The sequence below is a fragment of the Pleurodeles waltl genome, chromosome 4_2 (genome assembly GCF_031143425.1).
Source record: "Pleurodeles waltl isolate 20211129_DDA chromosome 4_2, aPleWal1.hap1.20221129, whole genome shotgun sequence".
In the NCBI taxonomy this organism is placed as follows: Eukaryota; Metazoa; Chordata; class Amphibia; order Caudata; family Salamandridae; genus Pleurodeles; species Pleurodeles waltl.
In genome coordinates, this window is record NC_090443.1 from 486,511,401 (window position 1) to 486,535,221 (window position 23,821).

Sequence of the window (23,821 nt, forward strand, 5' to 3'; positions counted from 1 at the left end):
GCAGTGGTTGAGGTTCGACGCTTATATACTGACTTAACGGCAATATATAGACGCTTAGTACAATTTGTGATGCAGACACTAAATACACACCCAGCGCATGCTGCTCCTGCGCAGCCACATGCAGTAACACCAGGTATAAATCCGGTGACTGTACATTCCATTATGGGTAAGGTCCCAGCAAAACGTGAGGAGACTCCGTTTTGGCTGGCACAGAAAATTAATATGCTGGAGGCAGTATTTCCCTATACGGGACCTCAGGACAAACATAGGATATTAACTATGTGTTTACCCTTTGGGATGGTTCCCAAGGTGGAACATTGTAATACATGGGGCACAGTGTTTGCCGCGCTCTATACCACGGCACACAGTACACCGACACTAGCCAACCTACCGGAGCTGCTTAAACAAATTCAGGATGAATACGGGGCTCGCCATGGCATAAGGAGACCAAGCGGAATAGGTATAATCTCAGAAATAGGGATAATATTAAGACGCTTGATAGATATCAATATACTGATACACGCCAACCTCGTTCCTTTCAGGACTCATCGGAAAAGAGAAATGAGAGAGGTGGGCGGTCAGAGCGGAGACCAGAGTACGTGAAACCGAGTTAGGAATCACAACGCTCTTCTGAGGTTTCTGTCAAGAAGGAAGAGAAACCTGTACAACCAAAACAACAGTTTAAAAAGAAAAAGGTGGCAGCAGTCTAAGTTAGACATGCCACTCAGGAAGAGAGTTCTCTTGAAGAACAAGATATGGGCTCTAGCACTGCTAGACAGAGCGTCAGAGGTCACAATAGTTCGCCGGAATCTTCTAGAGCATCTGGAGGTGAAAGCAACTGATGACTTCATCCAAGTAGAAACAGCAGATATGCGTGTCTCCGAACCCGATAGGGTTTACAGTTGGAAGGGGACATTGAACGCACTATACACGCAATCTTTTGGGATTGTGTAGTTAAGATATATGACATTTTACTGGCTGAGCAGGATTGGCCGCCAGATTTTGTCCGCACCTTCCCAGCTGGGGAGGGGGTTGTTAGACCTTCTTTCTCGCCCCTTGTTCCGGAGGAACTCGCTGAGTCCTATTCTATGAAATGGGCTCTCGCACAGGAACCAGCGTTATATCGAAATCACGTGGGGTGGGATAGGGATTCTCCATATCATGTAATTCCTATTAAAGGTGAGCCTCAACCACAACCGCAGTATCCCATAAACCATGAAGCAAGGGCACCGGTGAGAGAAATACTTACACAATTAGAATACCAGGGGGTAATTGAACCCTGTGTCTCACCAATGAATAATCCCTTATTCCCTGTAGCTAAACCGGACCATTTATATTGAATAGTCTTAGACTACAGACAGCTGAATGGACATACACGCACATATGCTATACAAAATTTACATAGCACTGCACTAATGAGCAACATTGTGCGGAAGAAATGTTAAAAAAACGTTGGATATCTCGAATGGATTCTTCTGCCAGAATATAGCCCCTGATAGCAGGGATTTAACTAGCTTTAGCGCACTAGGCTCCCAGAAAAATTCTGTTGTTTGCCTCAGGGGTTAATACGTCCTGATTTTTCAAGCAAATTCTGGACAATTGAACATGCACATACTCTTCAGGAGTTACAAGCAGATATGCTAGCAGCGAAACATCTACACACACAGGACAATAGGACACATTTGGTCATCAGGGTGATAGCTGGGGCCACTGGGTTTACTTATGTCACATTTAATGAAGGTGAGACAGTTCCCATAGCATACAAGTCACACTTCTATTCAGCTGCCGAGCAACGATTTGCACCCACAGAGAAAATTCTCACTGCTGTACAGATGGCATTATTGTCATTTCTCCTGTTCCGGCCCTTGAGGCTGTTACAAAAGCTAGTGTCCCGAACCCAAAAGCACTCCACCCAAGATGGATACAATGGGCCACGTCATTGACAGCCACTGATGTAGATCACATTTTTGACCCAAAGTTACAAACTCAGGAATTTCTACAATATGAAGTTGAATATCCAGTTCCCGCTGACACATTGCCTATTGCCCAATATCAGGTAGTCCTCTGCGCAACCAGCGATAGGAACAAAACACCAATATTCTGCTGTGTATGCTGTAGTGAGCGTCTATATGGAGGGGGAGAAATTCTGCCCCCAACATACTTATACCCAGACCTTAGGGGATTGTACTGCACAATTGGCTGAGCTAAAAGCTCTACTAATGGCACTGGAACATACGGATCCGACGCAGTTCACACTGATTGTTTGTGATTCGTATTATTGCGTCCAGTCTTTTAACGAATACTTACATTAATGGCGCTTGAATGGGTTCAGAGATTCAAAAGGCAACACCATTAAACACAGACTACTGTGGGGGAAGATAGCAGACCTGAAAGAGACGCTACCCAAAGTCCATGTTGTGCATACACTTGGACACCAGCGCGTTGGAATACGCATTGCTGGTAATACTTTGGCTGATGAAGCCGCAAAGTCGGCAGTGGCAGTTGCCACTGTATCTGCAGTGACTCGTTCGAGTACCAAACCAGACACGGAGATTTTGGCTGCCATAAGAGCTACGGTTGATGGCAAGCCTTATCCAAAAGGATTTCCGAATAAATATCAATATTTTATGGGAAGTATGCTGACCGCTGAAGTTAAAATTCCTAGCGTAGGCGCATGTGACATCCCCAATAACACCACAATTGATTAAGGCAGCGCATGAGGGGGTGGCACCTGCACATGCAGGTGTGGCTGCTACAATTTCACTATTACAGGCCCACTACTGGTGGCCTGGTCTCTATAAAGAGGCCAAGCAGTATGTCCTTTGCTGTGACATCTGTCGACAAATTAAGGTTTCAACAGCTAAGCGCCCGCCGCAGACACCCCTCTTTATCTCAAACAGACCATTACAATGTGTGTACTTGGATCATTGTGGTCCATTAACACCGGATAGTGCATACAAATATATCCTAGTCGCTGTTGATTCTTGCTCCAGATTTGTGTGGGTGTGACCACAATGCCCGGCTGACGCTCGGACTGTTATTAAAGATTTGCAAGTCTTTGTCGGTATATATGCAGTTGCACATTCCATTCGGACCAGGGCCCTGCTTTCGCCTCAAGTGCATTCAGGGACACCATGGCTTAGTTGGGGGTCCAGCTCCAGTACTCGTCTCCATTTCATCCCAAGGGAAATTCTGTCGTGGAGTGATTAAACCGCGATTTAAAGCAATCCTTAACAGCCAGAGTATTAGGGACGGGTCGTAGTTGGCTAGCCCACTTGTATGGAGTTCAAAGAGCACTAAATAACCTGCCTAGAAGGTCCCTGGGGGGTCGTACTTTATATGAGTGCCTGTTCGGAACACGAATGTTTGTTCCGGATCTTGATGGTCCTGGTGTGGAGGCGGCGGAGACACCTTTTGAAATAAATGATTGTCACTGTTTTACAGAAATTACAGCAGTTCCGTGACGATAACTCTTCTGAAAGTGCTGCCTCCACAGGAATTAAGGATGTGCCAGTAACACTTACCGGCTGGATTCCCAGGGTTGGGGATCTTGTGCGTGAAAAGGTTGCAGTAAAAAAATAATTTGGCCCTTCTTATCGTGCACCAGTCCCTGTGTTGGGGATACATGGTACGAGAACTGTTATTCTGCCACCGTTGCCAGGTGCCAAAGAAAATCGCTTTGTTTCCATTGACAATGTCAAGTTACAACATGTGGCTGATTCTGCACAGCCGACCAACAGGAACTTCCAGTAGTTCCTGAATCCCTCTCACTACTGGAGAAGAAGTTCCGCTTCAAGTTGTCTATACCAACACTGTTGCCTCTCCGAGCTTGGGGAGGGTGGATGATGATCTCGCATTAGTTCCATTAACAACAACCAATTTAGAAACATTTGATCGAGTCACCATGAATACGGACGTGATGGATGGTGCTGTCTGCACGATACCGGCGCAAGAAACACCAACTCCTCCTTTGACTGCGGCAACGCCTTTTGCACGAAATGCCTCTGGTTATTTTGCCGACAACAACGATGGTCTATCAGACTCGTTTGTCTCTTCGACTACTGACCTGTCAGGTCCACGTAAGCTGATGCGTTGGCTTAAAGATACGTATTTTGTTTTTCCATGGAACTATCTATGGCTTTTATTGACTGTGCTGGCATTTTTTCTTTGGATTGGGTTTGTCATTACCTTTTTTCTGTTGATACATGGTCATTTTCTTCCTAAGAGATCAGCGGTTGAACAGGTGGAGGAGCTGTTGAAACCACATTTTTCCTCACATTGGGTTCGAAGAGACTTGTCCTTTGTGAACATTTCTGAAGTGCCAATTCCTGATGGGATTGTGTGGGATAAAGTAATGTTTGATATATACGGTCCCACTGAAATAATTCAAATACCGTCTGTACTAAAATTGTCTATGAATGATATAGCAATACCAGGCATTGGATCTGATGATTGGGATGTGAAAAAAGTTGACTCAATGATGACAGAATTGCAATGTTACACTGTCTATGAAAACAAAGATGTTTACCAGTTTAGAGACAATTATGGTGACATGTTTTGCTATAATTATTATGGGCACCATTTCATACATAAAGCGAGTATTCCCAAGACGATATTTGACTATACGCAATGGGAACATTGCTCAACTCCCCCGCCTGGGAGTTCCAAAACTTATTTTGATAAATTTACGTATTTTTCTGGGCACCGTCAAAAGAATGCTGAGTCGTATTACTTTAAATTAACTCCGACTAAAGATAAACAAATGTTATTGACCGACAAAAATTTTTTATATTCGGATTCCCGTGTTTCCCGGTTGTCAATTGAAGGTTATGAATATTGGTCAGAAAATGTTGATTTGAAAAGTGTTTGGGGAACAAAGAATTGGCAAACTAAGGGTAGAGAAACACTGTTTAGAGCATGTCTTATTCCCGTTCAAATTATGTTTTTAAATGAAACTAAACAGCAGACCAGCTGCTTAGGTTTAGCTACAATCAGAGAATTAAACATGCCCAGTATACCTGTCCCTGCAAAATTTTGTAACTGGCAAAAGTACACCAATGCACCTTTTAGTGAGCTTAGTGAATGGGTCCGAAATGGTACATTTAACACTTTACTGACACGTCCAGGCGGGTGGTTATTGTGGCCAATAGATACCAACGGGTGTCATCAACGTTTTGTCACTTCCTCAGGGGGTTTCCGAACGAGTAGGTCAGACCCTCGCTATATATCACCAGAACATGCTGAAATAGGTACAACATATAGTGTGGGAAAATTATGCCAGCAATGGCTGAAATCATCCTCGCTAGATGCAGTTAAGACACATCTCACTCTCCTGTCTAATGACACTGACATACAAGATTTTTTGTCAGGCCCAAAGGTGCCACGTAGGAAGCGTTTCTTGTATGAAGTATACAATGAAATTTGGAAACTTTCACAACAAGAAGCTGCAGCCCGGTTAAGGCAGATAGATCAGGAAAATCTGAAAAAGCATTAGCTGTTGTGGATATTGGAATGCACACCTTGTCCGACCGGATTTATACAATTAACAACATTGTTTCTTCTGCTATAGACATTATACAATCTGATATGTCTTCTTTATATCATGGACAGAGTCAGACCAGGTCCATTATGCAGTTGGGTTGGACGCTTCAGACATTGAGGGCGGGTCGCGTTCCGTGGCAGCATATCAGTGCCAGGGAAATATTTTTTTTCTTTATTTTGACGCGACAACAACAACTAATGGCTAAGAAGTAGGCGACTTATGTCATGCTTTACATTGAAAAGATTGCCTTTTACCGTGGCCCAGATTCCCTCGGCAGAGTGGTTGATTCATGGGGTTATTAATCTGCGTATTTCTACATTACAATTCACTTCTTGTTTGAAACATGTTCCGGTAGGCAGATATGAGAAGCTGGGAGATAGTTACATCCATGAGGTGTGGGAGCTTCCCTTCTTGTACAAATGCCTCAATGGCATGAAAGAGGTCTTTCTTAGCGGCAGTAAATGTGAGACTTCAGTTAGCCATTCGATGATTTGTAAGCAGCTGTCCTTGCATGGGGCGTGTAATGCCTCGGTTGCGAATCTGGCTTGCTATCTGAAGGGAGTTCCAGTCATCTTGATTAAACGCACGTTCCAGGTGCTATCAAACGGCAGCTACATCCTCCTCAATAGTGAAGACTGTTGTGGAATGCGGGCCGGGATAGTTTACGTTGTTTCAGTCACTAAGGTCGTTACTTGCTGCGGGAAAGTGTTGTTTCCCCCGACTAAAATTAGGAAGGTAGCATATATTTGGCCTCACATTGCTACTTCCAAGGTGAATTTTGATAAGTTAAGCAGCCAGAAGGCTTTATTGTTTCAGAAGCATGTGGCCCTTACATCTACACGCGAGACCTACGCACTTCAAGTGGCAAGGTCATCGCCGGAAAAACAGTCCCTGTTAAATACCAACTTTCCGAGCCACTTTGGTGAACTCGTGGGACGTATATTTAATGCGTCCAGCACGGCTGGACTAGCCCATTTTTTCAAAGCTGTTGGTGTTGGTTTCCTTCATACCTTTTCTTCCATATTCGGTTTAATACCTTCGCTATTCATTCCACTTTTGGAAGCATTTTTGGGGATTTCCGATTACTTTGGCTTTATTGGCCGGCATTTTACTGTTGCTGTTGTTTTTACGTAATGGCTGTCCCGCCGCAACAAGGATGAATGTGGGCGCTCCCAACAGTGCAGCTGTGTCGTGAACGCATGATACAGCACTTTGGAGCAACACTCCTGGAACATTTGGGGTGTGACTGGTCTCTGTCATTCAGACCGGTTTTGGATTGTGTGCAGCCAGTGTTTCGGTGCCGTTGGTGCTCTTTTGAACATTCGTTGGACGTCTGGCTCTCACAGCAACGCCCCCCAGTGGTTGATGCTGATCTGTTGATGTTCCCAATGAGGGCTCATTACCAGACATGCGCTGCGTTTGCTTAGAGAAGCTCAATACGAGATACCCTTCCTGGAGGAAGTTGATGTTCACTCGTTTATAGGCACTGCACGGGATGCCGCCTTTGTTGCTACTGAGGCTTTGGAACACACCTGCTCCTTGCTAGTCTTTGGCGTGGATTTTCTGGTTTTGTCATCTGCCGAAGTGGAGAATCTCCTGCTTTCCGTGACCACTCCTTGAATTGGACTTATTCTAAATTGACATTATCCTTTGAATTCGGCATTTGGCTGCATGCTCATTTTTCAAATTGTGAAATTCTATACTTATGTGTCCTCTTAACTTGTTGAAATTGGATAGGGTTTTACTTATATTTTAGCATTAGGGCATTTTTAGCTTCAGCTTAAACCACTTTCTTCCGACAAGGGGAGGGTGTAGTGTAGCAGTTTTTAGTATAGCTTTATGCATGTTAGGTTAACATATTAGGCCTCTGTGCACTTTGCCCTAGACACGTTTTATTTCGCCTCGCACTGTTATTTTACAATAACCAGTTTTACGGTCTTGTTTTATTCTTTCTATCACACTGTTTAGCTTAGTTCAGCACTGTGTTCGTCAACCCTGCATTCTTTCTCACCCTGTGCTTCAGTCAAGGCTACAGTCTGGTACATAGCCGGTACACGTGGAAGACGTTTAGTCTCTGGTGTTCGTAGACGATACACATCCTTACGTAGGGACATTTTCTTAGAACATCTGCGTGTTAGTTATAAAATCACTTTCTAGTCCTAGTAAAGGTCAGAGGGAGATTCCGACCAGGAACCTACAGCTAGATGCTGACTGCCCAGTTGCAGATGCTGATGCAGCTTACAGGCCTTTGCTCAGGTATGAGGGTTGATGTCCTCCCGGGGGAACCTGAAAGGCAGGCTTAGAGCTTCCCATGCTGTGCTCATAATATAACTTAGAGAGAACTTAATATAGTTGCACTATGATAGCCTTATTCTTGTGCTTCACTCTCATCGTTAGTATTTTAATCCTACTGTGCTGTTTCGTTCTGGTTATTGCAGCTCACTCCTTACTATATAAAATGCATTCGTTTTATTAAACCAGTCTTTAAAACTTAAACTGCCTTTGTCATTTTTATATGAGACCGTACTGTGTATGAGAGCACCGGTTGTGACCTGAGTGACCACGACTTCCCTGGGAAGTAATAAGATGTCATGCGCTCGGCTGCCCAATTGTCTCTTCCCTTCGGGAGAGATAAGGCACTGCTAGTTAGCCGGAGCATAACCCGGATTTGGGGTGACAAGGGTCCTTCACCGTGGGTCAGACTTAGTCCTCCACACTGTGAACGATCTTGCCGCCCAAAAATCCAGTAGTCTCATTAGGATAATGAGAGCCTACACGACAACATGGCCCATCTCCAAACCTCAGGAGGAGATGGCAGGCTCTAACACATCAACTTGGCAATGTAGCAGGCAGGAATATGCCCAGGACTCACCCTTTAGTTGCTGTTTTACTCCCCTCAAACGCTCATCAAGCTCGGGGTAGGCCACCGCCAGAATGCGGGCCATTAGGATGGTCAGGCTCCGACATGCGGCCCGCCCACATTTGGAGGACAGCCCCAGCTGGACCTCTGCGATTTTCCGTTCCCAGTGTCTTAGGTCCTCACACCTCTTGGGACTGTGGCGCTCTGCCAGCTATGGACCCCCAGGGTCCCCATCTTCTAGGCAATGGCTCTCCAGATCTCCTTCTTCTGATGGGCATTGAGCTGTATGAATGCAAGAGACAAAGCAAAAGGTTACAAGTCCATTTTTTTCCCAAATGGTTGTGTCACACACATTTCAGAAACACCAACCACAAAATGTTGTAATTGTAAACACAACACAAGTGTAAAGCATGCATGCTGATAAGTACAGGGACATGACTATACACTTTTGGAGTCAGCTGCAGACTAACCCACTACCCTGCTATTGTCCAACAATGACTAAGCAAGCCTACTGACATCAGTTAGCCCAGGCTCAAACAACATACACTGTAATGAGAGCCACAATGATACACAACACACCATTGTGGCCTTCTGAAGAGTAAAGTCCTTGGACCAGACTGGACAGACACATGTACATCCAGCAACATTGTCTCAATGCACACAGTCCCTCCAGGCAACTACCATAGTGCAGACCTCACCTTAACACGTAAGTGATTATTAAAGGGTTACCATGGTGCATGGAAGGTCTCTTCCCTGTGCAAGTGTGGACATATGGGCTACACAATGTCAACTCATAGCACTTCAGGGTGGGTTTTGTGGTATGTAATTGTAGCACAGAACACACCTTTTATCATATGTGGCAATCCCACAGAGATGGCATCCAACATACCTAGGTCAGTTTGGTATGATGTAAACATGTAACCAAGCTAATGAGTCACATGTCATGCCCTCCCCAGAATCATCCAAATATCTGCACTGTTGGTTTGGCACTTGTGCAATATGCATGTACCGGACAAATATAACTTATGTAAAGGTGACAACAAATGTGTGGGAGCAAGGTACTTGTCATACGCTAATGACACACATCGGCAATGAGGCAAAATGCACATATGCACTAGGTCATGGAGCAACCTCAGTACACATTCCTAATGTAGTCAATGGACAAAGGCCTTCAGGCTAAGTCTTGCCACTGGAGACTCAATGTTGCTAAATGTCAGGATCTGCAGGTGTACAGGGGGTGGGCCTGGTATCACAGTAGCATAGCCACAGTTACTCTACCCCAGCCTGGCCTATGCCCCATACTGGGACATAAATATGACAGGCCCTGGTCTCTGCAGGCTAAGCATACAGAACCTCCATTACACTCACATTTCCATCACTTCCATGCATGACAGTACGCCATGTGCCTATCCTTTATGTGGGTTGTGGTGTGTGGCACTCTGAAGGGCACAGTGATTTTCATATGGTTCTCATACAACAGTTTACCAAAGCTCTATGTGGGCTGAATGCTCTGTGGCGATATACACATTGCTAACAAGATCCTCAAATGACTCAAACAGTATACATACGCAGCTCATGATATGATGCACATATGTAATTTGACATTTACAACCATCCTGTCCACAGATATGTCATTGTATGGCGGTAAACACTCCTGCCTAGATATATGAATGCATCACAAGGATGATCTAGGCCTTATCACACATCACACAACACAATGTTAATCTGAAATATAAAGGTACTATTCTACACTACCTGCACAATCTACATCCGAAGTATGGCAGACAAAATGTGACAACAGGCACCCAAAAAGTCTAACTGGCACACAGAAGCACATCGTAGCCTATGAAGAAGGAAAGGACGGTGTTGAACCAAGTCAAATATGCCTATGAGGTTCTTACCTGCTCCTCTGGTGAGCCATGGAGCTGATAATACAGGGGAAGGAGCTCCTCAATGAGCCTTTCCAGCTCCTCAGGAGAAAAGGCTGGTGCCCTTTCACCTGCTTGGCCTGGTATCATTGCTCCCAGAGGCGGCGCACATCAGCTGAAGTGGTGGAGATGTTGATGGCAGCAGTGTCAGGAGTCAAATGATTGAATTTGCAAAATGCGGTATACATGTACACCACGAACGCGGTCATCACCGCTGACGGCCACAGCCATTGGCCCGCAACCATCACAGGCAACAACATTAGCCTATGGCTTTGTCTACCACGGTTGCAACCACCCACCGTGCGGTCAACTTCCGCCGCAGGCAGTGAGCGGTTCCTAATGTCCAGTGAAGTAGGTTGTGCATCTGCCATTTTGGCGGTTGGAAATACAGTATTGGGCCCTGATAAATCTGTCACAACACCAATATATGTGTTGTTCATCACAAACATTCTAAAGCAGCCTTGTTGCGTAGGCTATACTACGCTACACTACTCAACATCACAAAATAAAATGATGGACGGAGTGTAGAAACTTTTCAAACACTCACCCCAGTCACAGATCTGGGTTTAATCTATTATTATTTTGCTCGCCACGTCACCTCAGTTTGGACCTAGACATATGTAAATCAGTCTTGACCCTGCTCCCCATGGGAACAGTCCAGCCCAAACTGCCAAACCAGTTCCTCCCTTACTCAGAAATTAACATCAGGTGACCCTTTTCGGGCTACAGTCCCTCATTATCCACACTAGCTTCAATCCAGTTGCGCAGCGAACAAGGGAACCCATGTCTGGGCATACCCCTAGCCACTTAGGGCACACATAGCAACATCACAAAATAAAATGATGGACGGAGTGTTGAAACTTTTCAAACTCTCACCTCAAGTCACAGATCTGTGTTTAATCCATCATTATTTTTCTCACCACATCACCCCAGGTTGGACCCAGCCATATGCAAACCAGTCTTGACCTTGCTCCCCCTGGGAACAGTCCAGCCCGAGCTACCAAGCCAGGTCCTCCCTGGACCGGAAACAAGCATCCTGGGACAAAATTTAGGGAATCACCCCTCATCAGCCAGACTAGCTTGAATCCAGTATTGTAGTGCGCAAGGGACCCACGTATGGGCATACCCTTAGCCGCTTAGGGTGCACATAGCAACATCACAAAATAAAATGATGGATGGAGTGTTGAAACTTTTCAAACACTCACCCCCAGTCACAGATCTGGGTTTAATCCATATTTATTTTGTTTGCCACGTCACCCCAGTTTGGACCAAGTCTGGCAGTTCGGGCTCAATTGTTCCCATGGAGAGCAGGGTCAAGACTGATTTGCGTATGGCTGGGTCCGTTTCATCGAGGCCCTTGGAAGAATGCGGTGGGAGTGGGCTTTTGGGCTCCTGAAAGCCAGATTTCCCTGTCTGGACAGGACTGGTGGAGGCCTTCTCTGCTCTCCCGGGAAAGTGTGTCAGATCACTGTGGCCTGCTGCATGCTTCACAACATCGTCCTGTGGAGGACTGTCCCTTACATCCCAGAGGAGGGGTAGCCTGCAGTACCAGCGGGTGAGAATCCTGAAATTACAAATGAAGATGATAGTAGCGAAGAGGATGGAGCTGACTTGCGAGACTATCTGATCAACAGCTTCTTCTCATGAGTGTAAGTATGTCATGTGATGTCATGACTTTGACTGTACAATGAACTGTAGTTGTAAAAATGTGTGTAGTAAAATCCTAGAAATAGGGACCTGATGTTTAGGTATAATCATCCAAAGGGTGTTTGATGAGGTTGCTTTTGATACACCCATATCTTGATGATGTTGCTTTGTTTGTGTTAGATTTATTGTAATGTACTTTGCTCTCCAGATCCTTGCTACGTGACTTGTGTCATATGTATGGTTTCAAACCTATACTCCTTGTTTTGCTTGTTGTACAGGTACCTTCACCATGACATCTCCATTTCAGAGTAGTGACATTGGCAGGTACATGATGCTGTTTGGACATACGAAGTGGACATGGTTTGTTCCAGGGAATGTAGGCCACAGACTTTGGGTGTGGAAGACCTGTGCCAAGACAGCTTGCACAGTGATAGGATGGAAGTTTAGAAGACTCTATTGGACTTGGCACTTGCCATGTGGTGGTCCTGATGCATCATGTGGTAAACAAATATGTAGTTATAGGCCAAAATCATGTTAGTTTCCCTTCACATTGGCTAACCACTCTTTTTTTACAAACTGTATGTAGCTGTTGATGTGTTTCATCATTGTAGGCCAAGATGCCTGTGCCATATCACTGACATTTGTTCAGGTCAAACCACCAGATACCGAAGCACTGGATTGTAAAGACCCAGTGATCAGAAACTGTTATACTGCATCTGTCTGAGCACTGGATTATATGATGTTCAATTACTTTTGTATGGTAGGTGATATGGCTCCAGCTGATGACATCAACCACTTTAATGTTTGCCTACTGTACACAACAATGTCTGGTAAATCCCTTCCTTCTATGGTCTGACGGTCTATACCTGTAAATTTGATCATTTACTCAGTATGATTCAATCATGTCTGATTTGCTATGTTTCAGACATATTGACAGCCTATGTGCTGAACAATGTAGTAACATTTCTTCTTGGACAAGACACATGTATGTATGTGTTTGTGTGGAATGGTTGTAATCCTGAGCTGGACACTGTGTACATGCAACATATCCCTGCTTGCATAAGTACCTTGGATCACCAATGCATGGTCTGACATATCTACATGGCTAAATGTGAAATTAAAGATCACAGACAATGAGTTAGTGATGGATTAATTTATTGAAATGCTACTACGAACAGAAAATATTTGTGACAGAAATCAACAAAAATGTAAAGTGAAGGGGTCAGTCTGGCGAATGAAATACTTGGAGTAGATGCCACACTATTGGAAGTCCGAGGTCCAATTTCCAGAGTATTCCTCCCATTGGAAATGGTTTGCAATTCAGGATCAGTCCACAGAGTGTATGTGTGACAAACAAAGGAGGACATAAAGGAAGAGTTTTATTGCTGGCAGTGGTGGGTGTCTTGCCATCTGCACCTCCTGGATTCTTTGCTTGATGTCCCCGCTTGGAGATGCTGTGAGCACAGTGAGACTCACTGTTGCCGTCTGACCAGGGTGGGCCAGGACCATCCTCCAGGTCCACAAGTCCAGGACTGTTGTCATCACTGAGGGCTTTATCTGGGGGGGTCCTGGGTGTGAGTGTGACATCTACCTCCACAGGTTTTGTATTACAGTAAGCAGAGACATTGGACATTCTGAAGTTGTAGGTTAGCCTATTGTGCCATATTACCATGGCATTGGAGTATTTGACATGATATGTGTGAAGCTTACCTAAACTATTTGACTCAAGCAGCTGATGAGATGTGCAGATCAGGTGCACTTTGGATAATGGAATGAAAATTACATCTTACCAACAATGAAGCCAACACAGTGGAGAGGCAACATATGCCTTTGACCTTATAGGGGCCTAGTTGAGTGAGACACAGGCAAACACAGAACTTTTTTGTATATGTAACTGCAGTCATTGTGTGTGCAGTGCTTTGTCAATATATTTGCTGCCTATACAAATCTGGTGATGCAGATTGAGGCCTTAGGACTACTTGGTGTACACACTTGGTAAGGTGTCATTCCTGTCTTCAATAGTTTAATCTTGGGATAGCAGGTCAAGATGAAGCAAGGGAGATAGACACATTTCTGAGTTGAGCATGATCTCGATATTGCTCACTCATGTGAGTAAGCTTCAATTGAGAGTTAACAAACAGGGATATATGGGCAAGTGTCCACTGGGCTGGTGGTTAGAATTACAGACACAGGTCCTCCTGGGAATTGCAGTCAGGTCATTCCATCTACTTCACAGACTAGACAATTATTGTGTATTATGTTTCTGTATGCAGACTGCATTTAGGTTTTAGCATACATTTGCATGTTGAGACATACCATGATTCCTGGGATTAATTTTTAATATAGGAAGACTTACAGGCACCATTTCAACTTATGGCATGTGATGAGGCTTGGTAGCTGTGATGTTGAGTCCAACAATACACATTGGCAATGTTACATCTCAGATACTCTGGGTTTTGAATGTTGGTGAAGTACATGAACAACACTGGCAAAAGCTGAGTTGTGAGCATGCAGGACATTACATTCTTGCAACAGTTTTTGAGTGGTAACTTACCAGACCCTCCAGGTATTCCTATCAAGTCCTCAGGATGCAGAATGGCTAAGACCTTCTCCTCCCAGGGAAAGAGTCTTAATGAGGCTCTAAGAGGGTCACCACCAGTCTTGTTGGCCTCCATTGGTTGTCTTTTTGGCCTCCATCTTTAGCCTGGAAGCCAGGGAATGCAGCTTCTCCCTCAGGTCATTCCACCTCTTCTTAACGTCCTCCCTGTGCGCAGAGTGGTGCCTACAGCATTCCTTCTGTCGACGATCCTTTGCCATAGTACAGTTTTCCTACTCAGATGGGTATGCTGGACTTGGGCCCCAAACAACTGTGGCTCTACTCTTATGGTTTCATCCACCAAGACTCTAACTAGTCTTCATAGAAAAGGGGATTTTTGGTACATGACATGGTGGACAACTAAAGTGGGTGACAGGGATTTAAAAGGGGACGTGCAGTAGGGGGAGAATGGACAAATAGGATGGTGAAAAAAGAAGTGCCATTCTAAGAGTATTAACAAAACTGTGGTATCTGGTGTATTTCTTGCAGGGGAGATGCAAGGGGTTGTGGTCTGTGAAGAGATGTGTTTTATAGTAATTTGCAGATGTGTCCACTGGACCAATGTTTGTCAGTTGTGTGGTTTTTTAATTTATCCAATGTGCAGTCGTCTGTTACTTTGCTAAATGCCTACCGTGGTGGTTGACCACCGTTGGCTAACCACCTCAAGGGGACCACCATGGTGACTGTGTGTTTGTAATAGGCTTGGTGGTTGGCCGTGGCATTGACGGTACTGGAGGTCGAACCGCCTAGGTACAAGACAGCCACGGTGCTGGCAGTCTGCCTTTTGCTTGGCGGGCAGCAGTTCTGCCTGTTTACATCTTAATACAGTGGCTAGGGATCGCCGGCGCAGCAGTCTTTATAGGACTGCCAACATGGCAGTCTGGCGGTCAGACCCCCAAACATGTAGTCAGGCCCACAGTTATTAAATTCCATTGGTTATGAGTCATCTTTGTGTCTCCCCACAAGGTAGAGAATGAAGCACACAGATTATACTTTTACGTAACCAAATGCAGCCTACACGTTTTTGAAATTACACAGTTGTATTGAGTGCTGAGAGGGCTGAGATGACCCATGGTGTAATGGTGCATCTGAGTATTAAAAATGGGGTCTCTAGTTGGCAGTGATTTGCCCCCTGTCCAAGTAGGGACCCTCACTCTAGTCAGGGTAAGGGAGCCACACAGCTAAGATAACCTGTGCTCACCCTCTTGGTAGCTGGGCACAAGCAGACAGGTTTATCTCAGAGGCAATCTGTAAAGTATTTGTACACAGACGCAGTAACACAGTGAAAACACCATAAATGTACTCCACACCGGTTTCGAACAATAGACAGTATTTATCTGATTAAACAAGACCAAAAAACAAGAATCCAACATACACAAGCAAAGATACAAATTGTCAAAGATGAAACTTTAATATAGCGCTTAGAAACACAGTAGCTCCAACTGGGGCTATCACAAGGTAGTTGATGGAGTTGTTCCCAACAGTCCAACGCCACTCGCAAGGAAGTGCAGGCTGGTCCCGGAGTCGCACGGACCCCCAGGTACAGTATACCTTGGAAAACGATGAGGAAGCAAAGACGTTGCACGGAGTCGGGTAGGTGAGGCGTTGCTGGGGCCGGTGTAGTGTCAGTTCCTTACTGCTACCTCGGAGGTGAAGCATCAGTTCCTTACTGCAAAGCAGGGGAGGTAAGGCATCAGTTCTTTCCAGTTGCAGGGGATGAGATGTGGCGTTGGTGGCAAGGAGTTGGTTCCTTACAATCCGGCAGAGTCGATTAATCCAGCAGGTCAAGGCATGTGGCGTCGACTTTACGGTGTCGCTATCACACCATGGGGCAACAGGTGCTGCGGCAGAGTCAGAGTCAGGTGCCCCGGATGTCAGGGACAGAGCACTCAGGTCTCACACCATGGTGGGACTTCGGAGGCGCTGCAGCGGTGCCTGGCCTTAGGCGTCGGTCGTGGTTGTTGCACTCAGCGGGGACCACGGCTCCTGGTGCAAGCAGCGGCGCTGAGTCAGACAGCGGTGCCAGTTCCAAAGTCACTCTGAAGTTGGTGCACTTGGTTTCTCCTTGGTTTGGCATGGTGAGCAAAAGAACGATGGATTAAACCCAGATCTGTGACTGGGGGTGGGTGTTTGCATTGTTCAACACTCTGTCCATCATCCTTTTGTGTTGCTAGAGTTGCCCTAAGTAGGAAGAATATGCCCTGACATGGGTCCCTTGCTCACTGTGCCATTGGATTCAAGCTAGCCTGGCTGATGAAGGATGATACCCTGAAACCGGTCCCAGGATGCTTGTTTCCGGTCCAGGGAGGACCTGGCTTGGCAGTTCAGGCTGGACTGTTCCCATGAGGAACAGGGTCAAGACTGATTTGCATATGGCTGGGTCCAAACTGGGGTGGCATGGTGAACAAAAGAACAATGGATTAAACCCAGATCTGTGACTGGGGGTGAGTGTTTGCATTGTTCAACACTCTGTCCATCATCCTTTTGTGTTGCTAAAGTTGCTCTAAGTGGGAAGGGTATGCCCAGACGTGGGTCCCTTGCTCACTGTGACACTGGATTCAAGCTAGCCTGGCTGATGAAGGATGATACGCTGAAACCAGTTCCAGTATGCTTGTTTCTGGTCCAGGGAGGACCTGGCTTGGCAGTTCGGGCTGGACTGTTGCCAGGAGGAACAGGGTCAAGACTGATTTGCATATGGCTGGGTCCAAACTGGGGGGGCATGGTGAGCAAAAGAACGATGGATGAAACCCAGATCTGTGACTGGGGGTGAGTGTCTGTATCGTTCAACACTCCGTCCGTCATCCTCTTGTGTTGCTAAAGTTGCCCTAAGTGGGAGGGGTATGCCCAGACGTGGGCCCCTTGCTCACTGTGCCACTGGATTCAAGCTAGCCTGGCTGATAAAGGGTGATAACCTGAAACCGGTCCCAGGATGCTTGTTTCCGGTTTAGGGAGGACCTGGCTTGGCAGTTTGACCTGGACTGTTCCCATGAGGAACAGCGTCAAGACTAATTTGTATTTGGGTGGGTCCAAACTGGGGTGGCATGGTGAGCAAAAGAACGATGGATTAAACCAAGATCTGGGACTGGGGGTGAGTGTTTGCATTGTTCAACACTCCGTTCATCATCCTTTTGTGTTGCTAAAGTTACCCTAAGTGAGAAGGGTATGCCCAGACGCGGGCCCCTTGCTCACAGTGCCACTGGATTCAAGCTAACCTGGCCGATGAAGGGTAATACCCTGAAACCAGTCCCAGAATGCTTGTTTCTGGTCCAGGGAGGACCTGGCTTAGCAGTTAAGGCTGGACTGTTCCCATGAGGAACAGGGTCAAGACTGACTTGCATAGGGTGGCATGGTGAACAAAAGAATGATGGATTAAACCCATATGTGTGGTGGTGAGAGTTTGCATTGTTCAGCACTCCATCCATCATCCTTTTGTGTTGCTAAAGTTCTTCTTGGTTTAACCAGAACTCACTTCCAAGGGCCCAGGAATAGGATTTGGCACCACTTGGCAAGTCAGGACTCTCTGCAAGAACGTCCATTTGCAGACAGATGAAGTCTTTGATGTCCCTGAGACTTCTAACAGGAGGCAAGCTCAGTTCAAGTCCTTGGAGAACCTTTGAAAGCAGGATGTAGAAAGCAAAGTCCAGCCCTTTCACTTCCAGGACAGGAGCAGCAAGCAGCCGGCCAGCACAGCAAAGCAACAGGCAGAGTGGCAGTCCTTCCTACGGCATCTAGCTCTTCTTCCCGGTAGAATGTCCTTGGTCCAGAAGTAACCTAAAGTTGTGGTCTCAGAGGCCCAATACTTATACTCATTTCTACCTTTGAAGTAGGCACACTTCAAAGGAAAGTCTTTTTAGTGCACAAGGCCCTGCATTTTATGCCCTGGCCCCAGACACACTTGAGGGAGTTGGAGACAGCTTTGTGTGAGGACAGGCACAGCCCTATTCTACTGTAAGTGTCAGCTCCTCCCACCACTCTAGCCCAGCCAGAAAGACCCATCAGGATATGGAGGGCACACCTCAGCTCCCTTTGTGTGACTGTCTAGAGTGAATTCACAAACAGCCCAACTGTCATCCTGACCCAGACGCGCATTCCAGCAGACAGACAGAGGCACGGAATGATTAAGCAAGAAAATGCCCACTTTCTGAAAGTCAACTTCACCAAAAGATGTATTTTTAAATTGTGTGTTCAGAGACCCCCAAACTCCATATCTCTATCTGCCCCAAGGCGAAATTACACTCAAAAGATATTTCAAGGCAATCCCATTGTTAACCTATGGGAGAGATAGTGAAAAACTAATTTAGTAGTTTTTCACTATCAGGAAATGTCAAACTCACAAGTGCATGTCCTACCTTTTAAACACACTGCACCCTACCCATGGGGCTGCCATGGGCCTACCTTAGGGGTGACGTACATGTAGTAAAAGGGAAGGTTTGGGCCTGGCAAGTGGGTGCACTTGCCAGTTCAAACTGGCAGTTTCAAACAGCCCACACAGACACTGCAGTGGCAAATCTGGGACATATTTAGAGGGCTACTCATGTGGGTGGCACAATCAATGCTGCAGGCCTACTAGTAGCATTTGATTTACAGGCTCTAGGCACCTCTGGTTCACTTTACTAGGGATTTAGTGGTAAATCAAACATACCAACCATGGATAAACCAATCACAAATACAAGTTAGACAGGCAGCACTTGCACTTTAGCACTGGTCAGCAGTGGTAAAGTGGCCAGAGTCCTAAAGTAACAAAAACAGGTGAGAAAGAATAGAAGGAAGGAGGCAAAAACTTTGGGGATGACCCTGCAGAAAGGGCCAGTTCATACACTGAGGCATCCTATTCTCTACATAAATTCACTCTTATGAGAGTTCCGCTCGATGTCATTTCTCCATTGTTAGGTTTATGAGCATGATTACAAATGTTCAGTTATAATTTTTGAGGTTGTATTGGGAGTTAAAATGGTAACGTGACGTATCACTCTTTTTCTGCTTTCTTCTTAGGTTTGGCAAATGAGTTTTTTGTTTAATCAGAAATATGTTCGGGGTGCCTTATTACAAATTCAGTAGTCATTCTAGTCGAGAAAATGGTTGGAACTTGTCACGTATTTAATTATGAGTGTGCTCCATTATTTAATTATTTATTTCCAGTAAATACATGTGTGTATTGAAACATAAAAACCAGCTGATCAACCAGTACTTCATTTTGCATCCAGGTGCATTTTGTACTTCCTACTAACTTGCAGTACACAAATTTAAAATAATAGTGGAATACTGGTATGTTAATGGTCTTTGCTGAACGGCCAGGGAGATATATTATCTGGATCACCCAGAACATAACCTAGGAATAGGCTTTCTAGACCCCCATGGCACTTAGGACATCGTCAGTGTGCCAACACAAGACAGAAAGCCACTTGAACTTCAACCACCCTGCAACCCACTGAGCAGTACTTGAGTGATATGAGCTTCAGGAAGATACCAGGAGTATCACAAGTATAATTAGTGGAACCCAAACCCTCTTTCATACTAGAAGGGCACACTCAAGAACACTAAGGCCCTGATTTATACTTTTTTTGCGCTGCATTACCATCATGTTTTTGACGCAAAAATGGTGCAAACTTACAATATACTGTTGTATTTGGTAAGTTTGCGCCATTTGTGCGTCAATAAATGACAGTGATATGGCACAAAAAAAGTATAAATCAAGGCCTATAAAACAATGGATACATATTTAAAGATTTAGGGGCATATTTATACTCTGTTTGCGCCGGATTTGCGACATTTTGTTTCACGCAAATCCGGCACAAACTTAACTCCATATTTATACTTTGGCGCTAGACCCGACGCATATTGTGTGCACTGGGATAGGATTTTATTTTAAAATACGACCCATATTTATACTTTTTGGCGCAAATCAGCGCTAGCACAGATTTGCGTCAAAAAGTTTACCGCCGGCTAAAGCCATTTCAATGCGCCAGCAGGGCGCCTTTTGATGGAATGATGATAGCCGGCGCTGCGGCCTGGTTAGCGTCAAAATAAATTACTCTAACCGGGCAGCGGAGGCATAGGGAAGAATGGGGGTTGGGCGTCAAAGAATGATGCAAGTCAGGTTAGAGAGTAAAAAATATTGACTCACACCTGACTAGAATAATCTTTTGACGCACAACCCCCATGGAAATGACTCCTGTCTTAGCAAAGACAGGAGTCATGCCCTCCTGCCCAATGGCCATGCCCAGGGGACTTCTGTCTGCTAGGCATGGCCATTGGGCACAATGGCATGTAGGGGGGCCAAGTTAGGCCCCCCTATGCCACTTTAAAAAATAAAAAAATATACTTATCTCTTCTTACCGTTGATGGGTCCCCCCATTCATGGGTGTCCTCCAGGGGTGGACGAGGGTGGCAGGGGGTGTCTCTGGGGTCAGGGAAGAGCACCTGTGGACTGCTTCCATGGTCAGAGACCATGGAAATGAGACCACAGGTCCCTTAAGGCCTGCCCTGACCCAGGCGTTAAAAAATGACTCTAAACTGTTTTAGAGTCATTTTTTAAGGCCCTCCTGTGTGTAGTGTCTGCACGGGAGTATAAATAAGGCGCAAAGGCCTTAGAGTATTTTTTTGCCCTGGAACGCCTACCTTGCATCTCATTAACGCAGGGTAGGTTTACACTGTAAAAAAATGACTCAAACTCCATAAATTTGGCGCTAGACGGGTCTAGTGCCAAAGTATAAATATGGAGTTAAGTTTGCGCCGGATTTGCATTTAAAAAAAATGACGCAAATCCGGCGCAAACGTAGTATAAATATGCCCCTTGAGCTTTTGACTTAACTCACTGGCTCCTCTCATGTCCGTGATGAAGTAAACATGTGTGGCTATCCTGCTGTCCCTGTGTGACCCTGCCCTCATTCCCTGTGGTGTCAGCACTTGTGTTGGTCTGCAGAGGACACGAAGGTGTCCTGCCAGTGCAACCAGTGTACCTTGGCACTGTTTGTAACATGGAGTGCCAGTTGGCCGAAGACAATTCACACAATGCTCACATTCACCCATCTGGGACACCGCCTCTTGCCCTCAGAGAAGGGCTGCGAGGGAAGTGCCAGTTGCATAGTGCGACTCTGTTTAAAGCCAACTCAAACATGCATGCTTCTGAGAGGTTGTATTTCGAAATATTGACTACAGAAACATCATACTATCAAACTATTATGTACAAGATATTGACAAGCAAAATACATACAAGGTAATGGCTAACCAGAATGACACCAAATTCGTCAGAAAGCGAGATCATTACCCAAAAAGTGTGATTTTTGTGACTTGGTGTAAATGGATTCAGTAGGCGTTGAGAAATAAATTTCCAAATGTATGTATATCTTGACAGTTGGGGTTGGGGGACACTCGCAGAGGAAATGCTGGTACACAATGTCAAATATTAGAGTGATCTGATTGACAGAAGGCGCATTTTTTTCCTCATGGGAGGGAGAGGCTCCTGTAAACCCGGCCGGAGCATGTGCTGTGATTGGTTGGCTGCAACATGAGAAATGTTGCGGCTTCCATTTCAGGATCCGGGGACTTGGGGAACACTGATATTGTGCCATGTTTCCCTTCAAGAACTGGACCAGATAAGAGACCTGGAGATGCATAACTCAGACTACCTCCCTGACAGAAGAGGGCATTTGGACTGCCTGAAATGGAGGGGAGGAGAACTCATACCAAGAGGACAAAGTACAAAGTAAGCAGTTTGAAGCCTGCATGAAGATCATATTGAGGAAATGAGTCACTGAAAAACCAAAAGGCCCTTGCAGCCGAGGTGGTCAGAATTAAATTGAAAGACATCTTTGAAGAACTACGGACCTTCATAGAGCGTTTCAGGAATGCAAATGTGGTGAGACTACTTTTTTCCTGACATGTTTGGTACCCTCCTAGACTTCGTGGACTTGTTTATGTCCTTTTTTTGCTTGATTTGGACAAAGAGGTACTTTTTCCTCACCCTAGGTCTTCCATTAACTACTGCCAGTCGTCCTGAGTCTGGGACAGTTTTCATCAGTCCAATTTGAAGTTGATGTTGGATCCAAAATTACTGATTGCAATTGGCTGGTTTTGAGATAACAGGCTTGCAAAGTTTCAATCCTCTGTGGAAAGTTCTTAAGTTGCAAGCCAAACTCCAGCTGCAACAGCCCCTCACTTCTTATCACTAACCAACCATACCAGTTATTTGTCCTTCAGCTGGTTGGATTAAATGTATTCCCGTGCTCCTGACTGACTACCAGGTCCCCAGAGCCCTGTTAACAGAGATTGTTTTAAATTGGAGAACTAGGTCTCTGGCACCTTCAAAACAGAGGCCCATATTTATACTTTTTTAGCAATTGTATTTTGCAAGTTTGCACCGTTTTTACTAAAAAAATTACACAAATGCGGCCCTAAAAAAGTATAATTATGGGCCAGAATTTTTAACTTGGGTGAAATTCTTGTTAAGTGTGGATGTTGAATGCGTAGAGGACATCATTTTTAGTTTTCTTGGGTTGAACAAGTCTGAGATGTCATTCTTGCACTGAGAAACTAAAGCAAATGTCAGACATAACATATCATTACCAACTTGATACATTTAGCACTCTGTCTGGCAGCTGGAACTTGCAAACTGCGCTGAACATGCCTAAACGTTCTGAGAATAATAACACTAGCCACGGGCCCACTTTTTTGTATTACACTGCCATACCACGTGAGCATTACAATTGTGTTTTGTTTTCTATATAAGCCACAAACCTTGCTAGGACATTGAAGGCTTTTGTGTTGCTCATTGTTGGGCCTGACCCTTTTTGCAGGGTTATCCACAAACGTTTTGCCTTCTTCCTCCTATTTCTTCTGACATGTTTTGTTGGCTTTAGGACTCTGGGCACTTTACTATTGCTAACTAGTGCTAAGGTGCATATCCTTCCCATCTAAATCGTATTGGTTTCTCCATGACTGGCATATTTGATTTACTAGTAAGTCCCTAGTAAAGTGCACCAGATGTGCCCAGGGCCTCTAAATCAAATGCTACTAGTGGATCTGCATCACTGATTGTGCCACCCACATGAGTAGCCCTGCAAAAATGTCTCAGGCCTGCCATTGCAGTGTCTGTGTGTGCAGTTGTAAACTCCCATTTCGACCTGGCAGGTGCACCCACTTGCCAGGCCCAAATCTTCCATTTTACTACATGTAAGTAGTAGCCCTAAAGTATCCCCAAGACAGCCCTATGGACAGGGTGCAGTGTACTTAAAAGGTAGGACTTGCAC